This window comes from Psammomys obesus, unplaced genomic scaffold (assembly GCF_907164565.1).
Source record: "Psammomys obesus unplaced genomic scaffold, mPsaObe1.curated_primary_1811, whole genome shotgun sequence".
Classification (NCBI taxonomy): Eukaryota; Metazoa; Chordata; class Mammalia; order Rodentia; family Muridae; genus Psammomys; species Psammomys obesus.
The window spans coordinates 8,482,332-8,500,304 of record NW_026596101.1 but is presented as its reverse complement, the minus strand read 5'-3'; the positions used below and the strand labels follow the sequence as shown (position 1 = coordinate 8,500,304).

Here is a 17,973-nt window from a genome sequence, read left to right as displayed (position 1 = left end):
TATTTGTTTTCGGTTTGGACAATTTGAATTAAGTTCTGCTTGCTTCGGCAACAAGCACATTTACCCACTGAATTATCTCCTCAGCATTGGATCACTTTATTCATGTCATTTAGAACACAAATAAGGGGCCTTTATAATTAAAAAAAAATGTCCACTCTGTATGAAGAATCAGTAGAAAATTAACTCAGATCAGATGTGGCCAGAAGAAATATATTCTTTTCTATAAAGCTCTCTTTCTCTTTTTTCTCCTCTTACATTAAATCCACACCCACCACAAGCCCTAGATGTGTGAAAAATGACTGCGAGGGTGGGGTGGAAGAGAGATCTGTCCTTTCTGGAGTTTTCAGAGCTGTTGCATGCTGAGTGAAACCTGCTGATATATTCCACCCCTGTCTCCAAAAAGTCGAAAGCATTTCAAGTGCTGATTTCCCTTAAGAGTTATCAGACCTCATTCAGATTGGTTTAATGAGTGTAAGAGGTGACCTTGTGTGCAAATAGATATTCCCCTATTAAATTATCTGGAGCTTAAACTGCACATATATGTGCCCATATTTTGTAGGGTCCATGAGGGTTATTGAAACTCTCTGCTGAGGTGCTACTCAAGCTAAATGGGTAGGGGGAAATTTCTACTGTGTTATAATGACAATTATTTGCAAATGACATGAGCCCCGGTAATTCATTCATGCACTGATACAAACCTGGGTCTCAGTGCAGTGGTATTGAGCTCTCTGCTGGTGGTGTTAATTGATTCGTTTGGAACATTTCCCTCTAGAGAATCCCAATCACAGGTTCTCTGAGCAGGGAACTGACACTTAGCTAGGGGTCCCGGAAATGCGGGGACACATGTGTGAGGATGTTGTCTTCAAAATAAAGCCACTTCTATCTCCTGGCAGCAGCTGATTCCCTTAGGAACACTTCCCAATCAGGGGAGGTTCAGAAAGAAGCTTGCTTTCTTGGCAAGAGGGAGCCTTGCTTCTTCCCTGCAGGAAGGAAAAACGGGACTGGATTATTGCTTTTATTTTAAACTAGATGCAGGTTGATGCAAAAACTACCCTGGACCCCTCTTCAGCTTAACAGTTAACTGACATCCCAGCAATCCGACCCAGATCTGTCTCTCCAGATATACACTGCTTTCCTTACTGGATAGCCATCTCTTGAGCAGATGCTAAGTCATCATCATATTGAGCTTCCTTGCACATGCTAGGGCACAGTGTCGCACATACAGTAGTCACGAAAAAGAATTATAGGTAAGAGAGCAAATCAAATATTTAGGATTGAAATTCAGAGACACAGTTGAGGGAGTTTCCCCACACTGTTCACAAAACTTTGACATTGTTGCAATCTTAGCTGATTTTCATATGTAAAAATTATATATATGGATCCATATGTGTGGCGTAAGTGTTTGTGTGTGCGTGTGTATACCTGTGACTATTGACTAAAATAGAGTGTGTAAGAAGGAAACAATGAGTGGGGAAATGTAGTGCAGTGAGAGAACATGCAAGACAAGGTACTTAATACATGTATGAAATGTTATAATTAAGCCACTTATTTTGTATGCTAGTTGAAAAAAAGCAAATTTTAAAATACAGAAGAGACAATATAGATATTTTTAAGGAGCAATTCAGTGAAAGTTATCAGCAATCATGGATAATTCAGGTGCATTCAGAGTGACTGGAAACCATTCATCTTTAGTAATTTATCACGGAAACTACATCACCAAGTTTCCTTTTCTGTAAAATTCCCTTCACATGAGAGAAGGGGGAGGGGCTTAAATCTGTCTCCAAATTTAAATACTTAGATAATGGGGACAGGGGCTCTCCTCCAGCATTAACTTCACAGATCATGAAACACGTGTAATAGCTATCCCCTCGTTAAGATTTGCTCATTTATTAAGAACTTATTACATTAAAAATCAACAACAATAACCAAAGATAGAAGGTTAAATTTAAAACAAAATCACTTGTATCAACTAAGGAGGCTACTATGTGTTTAGAGGAGTTGAGGAGTTGCTTACTACAGTAGTTTAAAAATAGGTTTCCAGTTAACAGCTTTCCCACATAATGGAGATGTCACTGTAAGTTTGCATGATTGTGTAAATGGTCAGAAGTTGTTTTTGTAGCTCAGAACTGCTGAGTCGTGCACAGGAAGGCTGGGATTCTGTAAAATCCCCAGGGCTTTTTTTTTCGCCAAGGGAGAGAAACTCAAGTCTCTCTTGGTGTTGCTGGAAGTGGATTCTGGGTGAGTTGACTCTCCTCTGCCTGTCAGATTCGCTTTGCGCAGGGTCTCGGACTTCCTTCCCAGTCACTATGGCTACCTCGAGATTTGGAATTGGGGTGAAGGGAGCCATTTCTGCAAGCAAACATGCAGTCCTGTGGAATGGCAACAGCACTGTCATTATCTACTGCATCCGCTTTTGAATAACCAGGTTTTTAGTATATCCCCCACACCACAAATTGATCCTTGTCCCTATTTATGGCAAGTGTTTCCGCTTCCTTCCCAGACCCCTCTCCACGCGCATTCCTGCTTCAAAGTACGTTGCACTGGTTAAGACACCAGGTCCGGTCCTCGACGTTGTCTGTCCAGCGTTCTTGGCTTACGAGCGAACAAGTAAAACCGCTTCCAAAGCTACCTCTTTCCACATCCCAAATTCAGTACCACCGCTCACCCCAAACCCATGCGCAGCAATTCTCAGCCCTGATGTGGTTATCCCCGACCAGGCCACCTTAAGATCCTCCTGATTCCGAGCGTGCAGGATAACAGAGGCAGGTCGAGCCTCCTGGTTCCCTAATACTCAGGTGGCAAAGGAAGAGGCCATTCTCTCCTTGTACCCCTGCACAAACACACCCTTTTCCATCCCTCCCTAGTTACCAGTCATGTCCCGCAATGCTCTTTGCCAGCGTCCCGCGTAGCTACTCGGGGTCGCCTCCCCAGGGCAGGGCGGTGCAGGTGCTACGCCTAGGGGTGCTCTACCTCCGGTGGCGCACTGAGCATGCCCAGCTCCACTGAGTGCGCCCCCGCCCTCTCCTCGCCTCGTCCCCTCCCTGTAAGTCTTCCCCAGCTGGCTGCAAAGAAGCCGGCTGCTGCCTGAACTCCGGCGAGCCGGGTTTTGAGAGCTGCCACAGACGCGGGGAGGGAGGGGAGCGCTCAGCAGCCACAGAGCACTAGGTTCATAACCAGGATTGGTCGCAAGTACGGAGCTTTTGCCACTCCGCCGGGACCCTCGGACGCTGGCCGGATAGCAAGCGCCGTTCTGCTAAGCGCTGTTCTGGGGCGCCTCGGGTAAGTCAGCCAGGCTTGGGAGCGCACTGTCCCCTGCACTCTGGTTCGCGGCTTGGGAGGAAAGAGCGCGGTCCTTAAGGGCTGGGAATGGACAGGGGTGTACCCAGGGTTGTCACTCCTGCAGGGCTGACAAGGGGCTGTGAGGAGCTGAGCGAACTCCACCTGGCAAGTGGCAGTCCACCCCTAACCCCGGACGCCACTGTCACCTCAAGGCGACCCTTTTTCTCCTTTATTACTGTGAAGAGAAGTTTGTTGCGCTGCAAGACATCCACCAAACGAGGAGCCTATAGCCGAAAATGCATCCAGAGCCCTTAAAATCAGCGCTTCCAGCTGGGTCAGCTGTGCGCCTTTCCACGGGGTGGGGTGGGGGCGCATTCTTGCTTGGGGTTTCTTTCTGCTGCGGGTGCCAGGGTTCCCATACCCTCTCAGGTGCAGTACAGGGTAGGAGCAGGTGAACTTGGGCTGGAATTTGAAGGGACTTGGACATCAGCGGTAGTAGACTGGGACTCGGGAAAGAGAGAGCCCTTTTGAGATGTTGATATTTTGGAACACCCACACTGTGCCAGGCTCCCTGCAAAGCACAGTGATTGCTCCGCGCTGAGCCACGTTGGCCAGGTCTCTGCTGTCGTGGAAAGCACAAGATTTCCCCAGTGTTGGTTTGGGGAGTTTGTAGGGGGAGCATGAATTTCCAATAACTTCTGGGGAGGAGAGGGTGCTCCGTTTCTTTGGGGAAGGCAAAGGCACCATCTCCTCTCCAGAGCAGGAGAGAGACGGGTATCAGGCGTATCGCAAATGCCAACCTCTCGAAAACATTGCTTCATTTCCTCTCTTTACCCCTCTAGTGTATATATTCTACTAAAACGGAAAGGTACGGGTTAGGTGGACATGGAGGACGTAGGCTCCTCAGTCTCTTGAACCAAGCAGAACCTGATGCATGGATGCCTTTTGCACCACCGCAAGGCTTCTGCAAGGAGGCTGCCTAGTGCGCTGGGAAGAGGAGGTGGTAGGTTGTGCCCCTCTCCCTTCCCTCACCCCTCACTAGGTTCCCGACAGCAAAGGTTTGCGGAGGTTGTGACCAGGTTCCTCAGTGTGACTTGATGATTCTGGGTGTATGGAGCGCATGGAGGAAGGGCAAGCCAGGTCTTGGGGACACATTGCAGGATTGTTTGTTAAGACAGGTCCTGTGAGCCACACTCGCTGAACTTTTTCTACTTTCCTGCAGGAATCAACAAGGGGGCGGGACTTGTTTTTCAGAATAAAAGCGGGTTTTTTTTTTCCTTTTTTTCTTCTTTTTTCTTTTTTTAATTGCGTAGGCATTTCCAGCAAATTACGGTGATGGGAGCTGGGTGTTTCAAGAACAAACACAACAGAACTGATTTGTTTGGACACCTACATAGAATAATTTTGAATGTGCTTTTAATGTTTTTTGCATTTTGCTGTTTGTGGTTCTTGTTCCTTAACACAGGAGTACAAGCCGCTGTAGACTTTCCAGGGAGATCCCTACCGCACTGTTTCAAACAGTGCTAGAGAGCAGGTGTTTCTGTCTTTACCCAGTAAGATAAAAAAGAGCATTATGTCAGACTTCAGGCACGCCTTGGGTGGTCAAGAGCAAACTCAGATTTCTCTATAAGTTTGATCTTGGTATCTTCATTTCGATTTCATTCAGAAGAGTGTGGGAGTCTCCAGCGGGTTGTGGGCAGTAGAAAACATTGCTAAGCATCAAAAGCCTACTTCATTAAGATCACGAGTTTTGCTACTTTATAAAATTCTACTCACACCCTCCCTTCAGTTAAAAGAAAACAAAACGCTGGTTTCAGGAGACTCTCACTCCCTGTCTTGGTGTAAGAGATCATACTGACAAGTCTCAACGTGAACATGAGGTTCAATGTGAAATGCACTAAGTAGCTTGCAAGCTGGGAAAGATCTTTTGAATTACAGGCTACAACTCAAAGAGAAGTCACCTGTTGTTAGAGCTGCCTCTGGAAATTGCAACAAAAGCAGATCTCTTATATGTAACATGTGAACCCACTTGTACTTTCTCTGGTCTGAGGGCTTTCAAGTCAGTTGGAAGGCAGTTAAGAACCTCCTCTGTAGTCATTGCATAAGCACCCGATTAAGGGTGATTAAAGAACAAATCTGTCAAATGAGGTTGGATTTTTTTCCCCCTCATCTCTGTATTTTACCCACATCTTCTTGTTCAGAAGTATGTATGTCTTTGCACTTTTCTCCTCTAATTCCTCAGCCTTATGGCTGCAAATTCTTTTCAAAAGTTCCACGGGACTATTGTTATCTGCAATATAGGTCTTAAAAAAAAAAAGATCAAAATAACCTAATTAATAAACTTGTTGTCTGAAACCACCCCCTTTATGATCCTGACTTATGCAACTTTCTGACATCTCCAACTTTATCTTATTTTCTTGTTTCTTTTGTTATATTCAAAGTCAGAAGCAATATGCATTAGCTTTAACCTCTCTTTTATCAGAGAAAATTAAACTTTGTTGTGGACTTGCTTTCATAGGATTTGAACTGATGAATGTATTTCATGTGGTTGTCAGGGGCAGGTGTCTATTCATTGATGAGGACAGTCCTTTGTTTCCATTGTTTTGGGTCCATCAAACACCATTTTAAGTCTTTCAAAGGTTCTAGTATTTAGCACTTAAAGTATTTTCTTTTTCTTCATCTTTTTCTCGTCAGTTTCTTTTTATTAGTTCCTATGAGAAGAAAAAAAATTGAGCATTAAATCACTAAAATACGGTTGTAATTTGGAGACATTTGCTGATGTACTGTGGTAAGATACACAGTGCAAGAAAGCAGCAACATGATAGTCAGTTGTAACGTTTTATGGTTTCTGGGGATTTGTTTGTGCCACTGGGACATTTCTCTTATTAAGAGATCACTGCCAGCTTGGGAATTTCTGTTACCTTTCCCTCTTTATTTGTGTCTATCATTAATTATCTGCGACACAATAGCCAGTTGCAAAAGTGCTAGGAATCTATCTCCTCTAAGCTGTTTGCTTGTCATGAGACAAGTGTCTGAGGTGAGCTGTAAGAGGCAGAGCCTGAGAGAAGTCATCCTAATTATGGACGCAAACAGACAGGTGAAAATGTGTAGTTTTAAAGAAGAAACATCATGGGGATCAGGAGTGAACAAGGGGAGAGCACAAACATTGTCCAAACTGCAGTTCTGTATGCAGGGTGAGAAGGTCCTTGACCTTATAGTAGATTCACCTGATTCCGTATCTGCTTCTAACAGTCTTTGGATTCATGAAAGTGGGAAAGTGCTCTTCTGTGAGCCTGAGCTTCCTTAGCTTTCAGGCTGGAACAATATCAACTTTTAGGTTTCATGTTAGGTGTAAAACATGAAGCAATAAACAAAGAACTTGACTGTAGTAGATTGCCTAGTTTAACGTCTCTAATAAATGAGTCAGAAAAGCATATTGCTTCATATGTAAAATACACTTCTAATTCGTGTCATGTCCCAATATGGGTAATTTTGGCAACGATTTTGAAAGATGTGAGTCAGAGACCACCCTTTATGCATCCTGTGGTGAAACCATGCTTTTTCCCATGGAATTTTTAGGACAAAGACTCTGGGTTTTAATTGCCCAAGCTGGCAGGTGGTTCAGATCACTTTTGCTTACATACATTGAATAAAATAGATTCATGTATGTTTAATTTGCATGTATGTAGGAGTCTGAAAGGTGTGGTCTACCTACATATGTGGTAAGAAAAGCTGTGGTGAGGTAAGCAGCCAGAATTCTCTGACATTCTGTCATTGTAAAATTTACTTATTTCATCAACTTCTTCCCCCAGTTCCTTGTTTTCTTTTTTTCAGGTAGGGAATTTTTTTTTCTGTATTTATTGTACAGATGATGAATGTTGGCAAAGATGAGCCAAATCATTTTACATCAAGTATAACTATGATTAGCACCATAAATGGTGTTAGGATTTGAACTATAGTCTAAGTTTAGAATTGATTTTTTTTTTTTTTCATTTTCAAGCAGAGACACTATAGTACTAGTTGGTTTGGGCTGGAGTACTTTTCTTTTTTAAAATATTATTATTATTATTATTATTATTATTATTAATTACACTTTATTCATTTTGTACCCCCATAAGCCCCTCCCTCCTCCCCTCCTAGTCCCACCCTTCCTCTCCTTTCTGCATGCATTCCCCTCCCCAAGTCCACTGATAGGGGAGGCCTTCCTCTCCTTCTTTCTGATCTTAGACTATCAGTTCTCATCAGAAGTGGCTACATTTTCATCTTCTGTGGCCTGGTAAGGCTGCTCCCCCCTCAGGGGGAGGTGATCAAAGACCAGGCCAATCAGATTATGTCAGAGGCAGTCCCTCTTCCCATTACTATGTACTTTTCTTACTTAAGCCATAGTTCATTTTTTTCTTTAGCCTATATACATATAACAATGTAATTAAAGATTCCTGGGAAATAACAAAAAAACACCATCTAAAGCATATGAAGTAGAGTTTATATATATATCAAACAAAATATTCAAACTTCCACAACTTTCCATTCAATGTCCTTTCATTTTAAATAAATCAATAGCTCATGTAACCACAAATGGTCTTTATCTTAAGTTCCCATTGTATTCTCATACATACAAATTTGGGAGATATGTTCCTCTTACTTTCTCTTGAAGTATCATTTCTGGTAGGTCTATAGAAAAAAAAGTCTTTCCCACCTTCATTTTGATCAGAATGGCTGTTTTTGTTTATGTTTTTATGTAGTCTACCCATTAGGGAGCAATTCTCCTCTCATTCTCTCAGCTTTGCAAAATTTACCTTGTAAAGCATCTTCTCCATGCTTGAAGAGACCTGTCCCCATAACCTTAGTCCTCTCGAATACAATTATCTTTCAAATTGCTATCCTGTCATTTTTATCCCATTCCCTATAAAGGAGAGACTTTGTCTTATAAGACTTGGGTGTTTTTCTTTTATAAACATACCAGTGGCAGAAAAGGAAAGTTTGGGTGGTTAACGGCGAGGTGCCAAGGCAGTTCTTCCCAAAGGGAAGTCTATGACAGTCACTTTTTAATCTTTTTTTTTAAGTCTATGATAGTTGTTATTAATTTGGGCATTTCAGAGTTAATAATAATCTTGCCTATCAGTTACCTTTTCTTCAATAGCCTGTATTCATTTCTTGCTGAGTTTCTTTCATCATGTGTCCTCAGAAATCTGCCTTGCTTAAATATATAACTTTTTCCTTCCCTTTCTCTCACTTTTCCGTGTTATATATGTGTAAGGGAAGATGCCTGGTTCTGGTATTAAACACAGGACCTTGCACGTTCTAGTTTTTAAACTTTACATGTGTATTGGTGCAGAGGGGTAATGTGCCGTGGCACCTATGGGAAGGGACATATACACAAGTACAGAGTCCTGAGGTTACCAGACTTGGCATCAAGTATGTTTATCCACTGAGAAATCTTGCACTCCCTCTTTGGCATTCTAGACAATTATTCTGCCACTAAGCTAAATGCCCAGCTTTTACTTGCATATATATATTTTTCAAGTTATTGTGTTTTAACGGAGTTGGAGGTATGAAAACACTCAGGCACAGTCATGTTGACAAATGTCCAACAAGTCATGCTCCACGGTTCCTTGAGATAAACAGGATGTCGTGGTGATCATAAATCGTCAGTGACTTAGCTCATCACAGGCAATGCAGTGTTCTCTGCATAGCTCCTGGCTGCCCATCATGGAATTAGGCCATATGGAATTAGGTTGCATACACTCGTACAGCTTTGTCCTCCTCTAGGTCCATGGATTCCTGATCTTTCAACAACAAAGTTGTGGCATATGTACAGATAAATTCTCCAGAGAAGTCTCCAGAGGTTGCTCTAGGCTAAGCCTGGCAGTGGCTATGATGATGTCTGTCCATATGCTCACTGGACTAAACTGGGTCACTTGGCTGTAAAAGGAGCTGAGGAGAGCCTCACTGAATGCCTCAGGAGAAAGGAAAATGGGTTTCAGAAATAACTTCCCTGTCACTGTCACTGGCTTCCAGTGAGTTCCAGTGAGATTAGTAACTCACTCCCCATTTCTCACTCCAGTTGTGGACAAGGAGAATGTACTTACTTGTCTTAGGAACATATGTTCTCATTTTCCCTTTAACTTTGGGTTTTATTATTATCTTGTTCTTAGTGTGTGATGGTAATTGAAACTCTTTCTCAGAAGTTGTAACTCCTGGGCTGGAGGTGGCTCAGGCTTGTGCATTCTCACTGCTCCTGGAGAGGACTGGAGTTTGCATCTTAACAGCTCACAGCACACCCCCTTCCCCCTGTAACTCCAGTTTTAGGGGAATTATTTCATCTGGCCTCAACAGGCACCTTCATACTCATACGAACACCCACACACAGAAGCACAGAGACACATAAATAAAGATAGATCTTTTTTTTTTCCTTTATTTTTTATTTAACTTTTATTAATTACACTTTATTCATTTTGTATCCCCCCATAAGCTCCTCCCTCCTCCCCTCCTGGTCCCCCTCCTCTTTCTGCATGCATGCCCCTCCCCAAGTCCACTGATAGGGGAGGTCCTCCTCTCCTTCTTTCTGATCATAGTCTATCAGTTCTCATCAGAAGTGGCTGCATTGTCAGGATTCTAGGTTATCTCCATGAATAGTCCTTGGTTGGAGTATGAGTCTCTGGGAAGTTCCCTGTGTTCAAATTATCTTGTTCTGTTGCTCTCCTTGTGGAGTTCCTGTCCTCTCCAGCTCTTACTATTTCCCACTTCTTACATAAAATTCCATTCACTCTGTCAGACAGTTGGCCATCAGGCTCAGCATCTGCTTTGACAGTCTGCAGGGCAGAGGCTTTCAGAGGCCCTCTGTGGCAGGTTCCGAGGTTGTTTCCTGTTTTCTTTTTCTTCTGATGTCCATCCTCTTTGCCTTTCAGGATGGGGATTGAACGTTTTAGTTAGGGTCTTCTCTTAAGATAGATCTTAAAGAAAAAATTGTACATGTAAGCAAGGCCAGGCCAGAAGAACGCTGATTTTACATTTTCATACTGGGGTGTTCCCACACAGCAAGGAGATGCCTAGTAAGAATCACTGTGGAGCAGAGAGATACTTGCTGCTTCCCAAGACTTCAGTAGGACGTCACAGGGGCTTCTGAACTGACCCTTATAGATAGGGGAGTGGCTTCTCCTTGAACATTGACTTGCCATTTTTCTAGCTTCCTTGCCACCAGAAAGAGAGCTTTTGCCTTCTGGGGTATCACCATATGCCATTCAGAATGAAATCAGCATCAGCGTGGCCTGAGCTTGCAAGGGAGAACCCTTCTTGCATTGCTTTAGCTTATTGTTCCAATATGCCTGAAAAGAAAAGCCCTGTGGTTTTGTGACTTTTAATTCATAAATTGCCTTTGGCTTAAGCTGGTTGGAGCTGGAGGTATTTTTATTTTATTGCTTTTTTCTTCTTTTTCTTTTTTTTTTTTTTTTTTTTTCTTTTTTTAAAGTTTGGAATCAGTCCTGATTTAGGAGATCAATAAGAAAAAAAAAGAGCAAAGAATTCTAGATGAGGATGGGAACATTTTTGTTTGTTTTTGTGGGCATGTTTTTTTTATTTTTCCCTTCTTCTGAACAACTTTGATGTGTTATTTTTGTTGCGAGTTTAACAGCAGTTCCACTCAATGGTAATAAATCATACTTTCAGCCAAGAACCATTTGGCATCCTTCCTACCCAGGCACGTATATTTGTCACTACATCATAAACCCAAAGCTCTCATATTTCTCAAAGCTTATTTCTCTGCAAAGAGCAATGACAGAGGTATGCTAACACCACATTCACAAGCCTGATTCTCATGTCTGAGGTGAACATTGGCAAAGCCTGTGAGATATTCCTCTTTCTGAGTGAGTTCAGCTGCCTGTTTCCTATTCCTCTCAGATTCACAGCCTCAGCTTGTCTTCACCCATTGAAGAACTTGTCACGTGACCCTCCCATACCTTTGTTTACATTGTTTTTCTGCCTGGCTTCCCCTTACTGTCCTTCTCTGCTCTGTTTAGTATAGATTTTGCAATGTCCTTCTCAAATATTACACTATACAGATGCTTTAACTACCACCCAGGCACACTGAATATACTGGCATCAGACTTGTTTGTGTGCTACTCTGGGTGAGCAGCCCTCATAATTTTCCTGTGACCCTGGGGAATCCCAGGATGCAATACACTCACTCTTAACACTATCAAAGCCCTATGGAATCCAACAAAAGTTTTCTGGCCTGCCTGCTACTTTGTAACATTCCATATTTCACAAGCACTGAGCACTGTGTGAGTTCCTGGGGACAATGGGTAACAGCTTGCAATTAGAATTATTGCCAGTTCCAGATCCACTGTGTAGTAGCTGTGTAACTGTGACAAAATTAACTACCCTCAGGAGGTTATAGTTTTGCCATCTATATAATAGCAGAAAATGGATTTTGTAAAGTTCATCAAAATTTCAGAAGATTATACATTTGAAAGAAATCAAGGCCTTTACATGGGATAAGTTTGAGGGAGAGAAATAAAGGGAAAATGACACGATTATATTTTAATTTCAAAAATCAAACTATTAAAATTTAAAATTTCAAACTATAGCACCAGCCAACATTATTAGACCATTAATAGCTGGAAGGCAAGGTGGTATCTTAGCCACCTTTGTTATTTTCAGTAACGAAATAAAATAAAAAATGTGAATAAGTGAAAAATAAATAAATTTAATCAGGTTACCTTAATGAGGTAGTCCCTGCAGACAAAAGACATTTACGGAAATGATGTGTAGTGTTTCACTGAAAGTAAAAATAACACCATGAATAAATTATGCTTAAATTAAAATAGTCTGCTTTGTTGTTGATCACTGGGAGTCACATATGTCTTATCTAAATCCTTCCCAGCTACTGTTCCCAGAGCATGCCAGGCGACACCAATACAGTTAAGCTAAGGAGATATGTTCATAGAACATTAGTTATGGTTTAAGCTCCTTCTGGTAAGTGGTACGAATGGGGCAGTGGAGTTTAAAAATGTTTGAGATACATAGTTGATCTTTCTTTTAAAGCAGAAATGACTGTGGGATTTGTTCATTTCAGACAAGATTTGCTTTTTTTTTTTCTGTGCTACATTAAACTTTGTTTTTCATGGTTTGGAATAGAAGTCATTTGCTATGTTTAAGCAAGGTCTGCTTCAGTTCATAACCTTTACAATGCCTATATTCCTGTAAATTAAAAAAAAAAAGTGGAGAGGTTTTGAGGAAGGAAATTTGGTTCGAAAAAAAAATTTGATTCTGATCTTGGAGATTTTTTTCTTAAACACACCAAATTTGTTCTTATATTAATATCAAAGAACATGGGCTGAGGATTTAAATATATCCCATGGGCTGGAGAGATGGCTCTGTGTTTATATGTACTTGCTGCTCTTCCAGAGGATGCAGGTTCAGTTTCCAGGACTCACAGGTCACCTCATAACTATCTATGTACTAAAAATTTAAATACGTTGCCCTTTTTTGGCCCCATATAATCTAAACATCCTTTTTTTAAAAAATAGAAATTAATTAAAACAATGCATATAAGATAGTCTTTGTATAATACTATGAACTTCCCTCTCTACCTTTAGGTTCAACTTTTGTATACCAGAAACTGTGAGCCCTACACAGTTGTGTCAGTAGAAAAGTTCAGTATTCATGTCTCCCTTTGCTTTCAGTGTTGTCACAGACATTTTCAGAAAGGGCAGGTGCTGCACATGTTTTTAATAATATAAAGGGTCCGGTTGGAAGGAGGAAATCAAACCAGAACATGTGACTTATTTGATAGGTCATGTTCTTTCAGGCTTGATTCTAGACACACTACTATAACTTTTGCTTGTATAACTGTTTTATGCTGACTATTCAGCTCTGAAATGTAAATATGAGTACTCTGTTGTGTTAGTGACTCACATGCTCATCCTTTAGCCAGCTATTTATTTTAGGCTCAGTACGTCCGTGAGTTAACTCGGAATGCTGGCTTTCTTTTTGCTGTCATTATAGGTGGGTGGTGTTCATGGAGAGATAACAGCAATGTAAGTTACACATCTAATCCTCAGTAAAGGTTACAGGACAGACATGGTCATCAAGCATCCATTCTGCAATGTAAGAAAGCGCTTGTGATTAGGGTTTGCCTTTAAGATGACAACATACCTTTGAAAAGTGATGAATAAATAATTATTCCTTTCCTGCATAAACAGGTGAATAACTAAATAAACTGCACTAGTGTTTTCAGCACAGGGGATTGAAACAAAGGCTCTTTCATGCAGAGTAAAATTTCTGTTTCTGAGTCAGTTTCACATCCCTCTTGGTACTCTTTATTTTGTGGTGGAATCTCACTGGGTCCCTCAGGTTAATCTTGAATTCATTTTGTAGCGTGAGCACTGAATCTCCAACTAGAATTTGCTTTCCTAAGTAGCTGAGAACATAGGACTGTGACACCAAGCCCAGCTATAGTTCTCTTCTTTTTAAACATTTTTATTTATACCATTGTATGTATCTGTGTGTTACAGGGTAAGGGTATCTGTGAAGAAGCCGGAGGACATCTTTCTGGATACTTTTTCCATTTTAATGTTATATGTTCTTGGTATTACACTCATGTGTCAGGTTTGCTTAGTAAACACCTTTGCCCACAGAGCCATCTGAGTGTCCCCTAGAATTTACCTCCTGTTAATAGAAGACAGAGAATGGGCTGCTAGAAGAATTCTGAATTAGATTGATGACTTTAAATCCATACCCTGCTTCTGGCCAGCTGAATGGTTTCAGACATGTCATAACCTCCCCCAAGGCAACTTTTGTTTTATTTTGTGTGTGTGTGTGTGTGTGTGTGTGTGTGTGTGTGTGTATTTATATCTGATGCAACATCAAGTACATATACATTACAGAGACAGTGAAAATATTACATCAAGTGTACATAAGACTTTAATGCTTGTGTTTGGGGCACAGAATCCAAGTTTGGATTCTCAGGACCAGTGGAAAAAAGCTGAAATTGGGGCAACATAAACTTATAGCGAATTGATGAACTCTGTTTTCAGTGAGCTGCTATTTATGTCTCAACAAATCACACAGAAAAAAAGTGAGAAAGATATTTGAAACTGACCCCTGTCGTCGACATTCATGTGCACACACGCACCCTTGTCTAAGCACAGTGATCAGGACACACGATGGAAACCGTGGGGTCCATCCATCCTGCATCTATCTTCGCAACACAAACAGAGGATGTTGTATATCCATGTTCTACGTGCACCCTGTGTTGTCTCCCATTTCCGCAGGCTTGGGGCACTGGACTGTGATACAAGATCCCATTGTGTGTATCTGGGACATTGGTGGCTCCACTGGTGATCTCTGTGTTTTCTCTCTTGCCTTTCAAATTGTTAAACTGTTTCTTTGCTCTGGGCAACTAGACTTTTCTGTTGGCTGCTTCTTACTGCCTTCAACCCAGAAAAATTCAAATATTCAGGCTGTTCAAACAGCATTCACAGTAAGCATAAGTAAGTTCTGAGTGAGGCTCTGAAGGATTTTTCATGATAAAATAATACTATTGATGTTTCACATCTGTGATTGAAATTCTTGGGTTCTCTTTTTTTCTACAAGCTGAGTTGTAATATGTTGTTGTGGTAAGCTGTGACCATAAAATAATGGAAATAGCAGATAATCTGCTTCATTAATATATATATGTGTGTGTGTGTGTGTGTGTGTGTGTGTGATATTTTGCACTATGACTATCTTTTCCTTTAAGCTTATATTTATTTTCATTTGAAGCATAAGAGTGTGCCTGCATATATGGGTAACCCATGTGTGTGGTACAGGTTGAGGCCTGCAGAGGGCTTCAGATCCACTTGAACCAGAGTTAACAGATTTTTTTGTGAGCAGTAGTGTAAGTCCTTTCCACCAGCAGCAAGTGCTCTTAACCTCTGAGCCAGAAGACTCCTGTTTTATTTTTGTAGATTTTTCTGTTGTCTTAACAACATTGCAGTAAACTCATTAGAGGGTCTAACTCTGAATACAGCATGTCCACTACTTTAAAAATATCTTTCAAAAAGTATTTTATTTTTATATTATTTTGAGGTCTTAAAAGTTAGCCCATGGCAGCTCAGTATCCAAGTGGATTCTCTAGTAAGGGCAACAGGGACTGTCTCTGACCTGAACTCAGTGGCTGGCTCTTTGACTACCTCCCTCTAATGGGGGAGCAGCCATACCAGTCAACAGAGAAAGACAATGCAGCCAGTCCTGATGAGACCTGATGAGATAGGGTCAGAAGGAAGGGAAAGAGGACCTCCCCTCTCCGTAGACTTGGAGAGAAGCATAGGAGGAAATGAGAGAGGGTGAGATTGAGAAGGGATGAGGGAGGGGCTACAGCTGGGATACAAAGTGAATAAACTTTAATTAATATAAAAAATAAAAATTTAATTAAAAAGTTACTCATATCCAACTTTAAGTATCTAGGGCTATTTTTTTTCTTTTCTTTCCTTTTTATTTTTCATCTTATGATCAGGATTCCAGATAGCACAGTAATTTCTAGGTATTGCACAGTTGATTGTAAAGTACATATACAGTGTATAATATGGGGTCATTGTGTATTCACAGCTTCATTAGCTCTACTCAGTTCTCTATTAGTTGCAATTTGTAGGTGCATTGTAGTTTATATTGTGTGGTATAACTGAAAGGAGTATTGTTCTTCAGTCACTTTTTTTTATTCAAAGCACAATAACTTCCATTTTTTTCTGAACTAACATTTATAAATAATAGCAAATTTCTTGTAACACAGCTTTTTAATTAAGTATATTTAATTCTTCCTCCTTAGAAACAATAAATTCATGTCTTAGGTTGAGATTCTGTCTGTGTAGATAGCAGACAGTGTTTCATGTGATGTAAATCTGGGACTGCAGGCAAACATGAAGATTCCTAAGTCTACATTTCCTGTATATTTATTAAATAAGCCAAATTGGGTCCGGTGAGATGGCTCAGTGAAAGAAATCACTTGCTGCCAATGCTGCCAACCAAAGTTAAATCCCTGGGACACACATGGTGGGAGAAAAGTATATACGACACAATGCTTGAGCTGTGGCATGGCATTAACACATATTGACACAGGCAGACACACGAACACACATATACAATGTAAGAAAAAAAAACACAAGACTTTTAAAAACTATTTATACCATTGTTCTTTCATGAATACTGGAAATGTATTTGAATGACTATAGAGATGAAAGTCAGTTTGTTATCTGCACGCAGAACCCGGTGTCAGTGACATGATTTGAACAGTTCTTAAGAACATTGTGATTGTGTTCTTCCAATGCACTTATTCGCCCTCTGCCTGTGTTGTGACTGAACTATGCGGAGATTATGATTTATAGACCTTAAATTCCATTATTTTAAAATAGAGATGTGATTTATGTTTGCCCACTGCCCTTACCCATAGCACAGGCAATGCAAACTCCTTTTTTTATGTGGAGACATGCGCAGGGAAGCATCTCTAGAATGTGTTTTTTTATGGCGATTACAGCAAGCCACTGTATCAGAACCCAGATGAGATTGGCAGTATTGGAGAGTCCGTTTTGGAGAAATGGTTTTGGCTATGGTCAAGAATCTTATTTATTATAAAGGATGAAGTATTTTCTGGGCTCTCATTTCTATTCTTTGTACTTTAGCTGTAGCCCATCCTGTCAACCTATGAAAGAAAGGCTGACATGTGACGAAGGAGGAATATAAAAAAAAAATGTTTCAAGTTGCCTTCAGTCAAGTGTGATTGAAATTTTATAATGGATGTATACTTTCTTTTATTTGTTATTGCTGACAGTATCGGAAAATGACTTTTTGCATTTCTGTTCCTGGAGCAAAGCAGTTGCTTTATGGATGCTTTGAATTTCAAAATTTAGGAAGTATAAGAAAAATGACTGATTTATTATTAATGTACACGCAGCAAATGAGTTTTACATATTTGAAGATAAAAATGTTATTTTATGTCCTATGCATTTTATGGCCTTTGAAGAGTGAAACATTTTTAGCAACTTTGTATTGATATTTGTATGTAAACTTAGCAACAATTTTATGGAATTCAAGGACATATTTATCACCAATTGTTTGTAGTTCATAATTTAACCACCTCTCTTGGTTGTCTTAATTATATTTATATATTACTCCTTTTTTTTTTCCTAAGGCATACAATCAAAATGTATTTGCCATTTTCCATCCTGTTTCAAATATTTTCTCTTGCTGTCTTCCACTTTAACTCACATTGGAATCTTAATTACTTGACAGACCTGTAGGCAGTTTTTATATCATATAAGATCTAAACTCTGACATTGTTATAAAAATTTCCCGAACTGCTGACTTCTGGTCATTTATGACATAGAATTTGTGGTCTAGATTCATTCCCATGATGTTCCATATATTACTGTTTCTACATCTCAGCACTTAGAAAGTCACAAAGTATACACTCTAATTTTCCATTTCTGCCTTTCTAGAAGGCAAAAATCTACCTAACCGCTCTTCTGTAGACTTTGAGGTTTTAGTAAGTTCTTTAGGAACAATTTACCAGAAGGTATTTTTTAATTATTATTTATTTATTCATTTATTATTCTCTTACAATTTATTCATTATATATCCCAATTGAAGCGCCCTCCCTTATCTCCTCCTGGTCCCACTCTATCTCCCTTTTCCCCACCTCCCTCCTTCCTCCTGCCTGTC

General features: G+C 40.4%; 1 protein-coding gene across 2 annotated transcripts in view; it reads left to right on the top strand.

Annotated features, from left to right (window-relative positions):
* The first annotated feature begins 3,179 nt into the window (after positions 1 to 3,179).
* Positions 3,180 to 17,973, top strand: part of LOC129692233 (contactin-4) — a 1,033,094-nt gene continuing 1,018,300 nt past the window's right edge. For both annotated transcript variants that reach the window (XM_055628516.1, XM_055628514.1), the window contains exon 1: positions 3,180 to 3,279. The gene's annotated coding sequence lies outside the window, so the exon portion shown is untranslated. The remainder of the gene's footprint in view (positions 3,280 to 17,973) is intronic.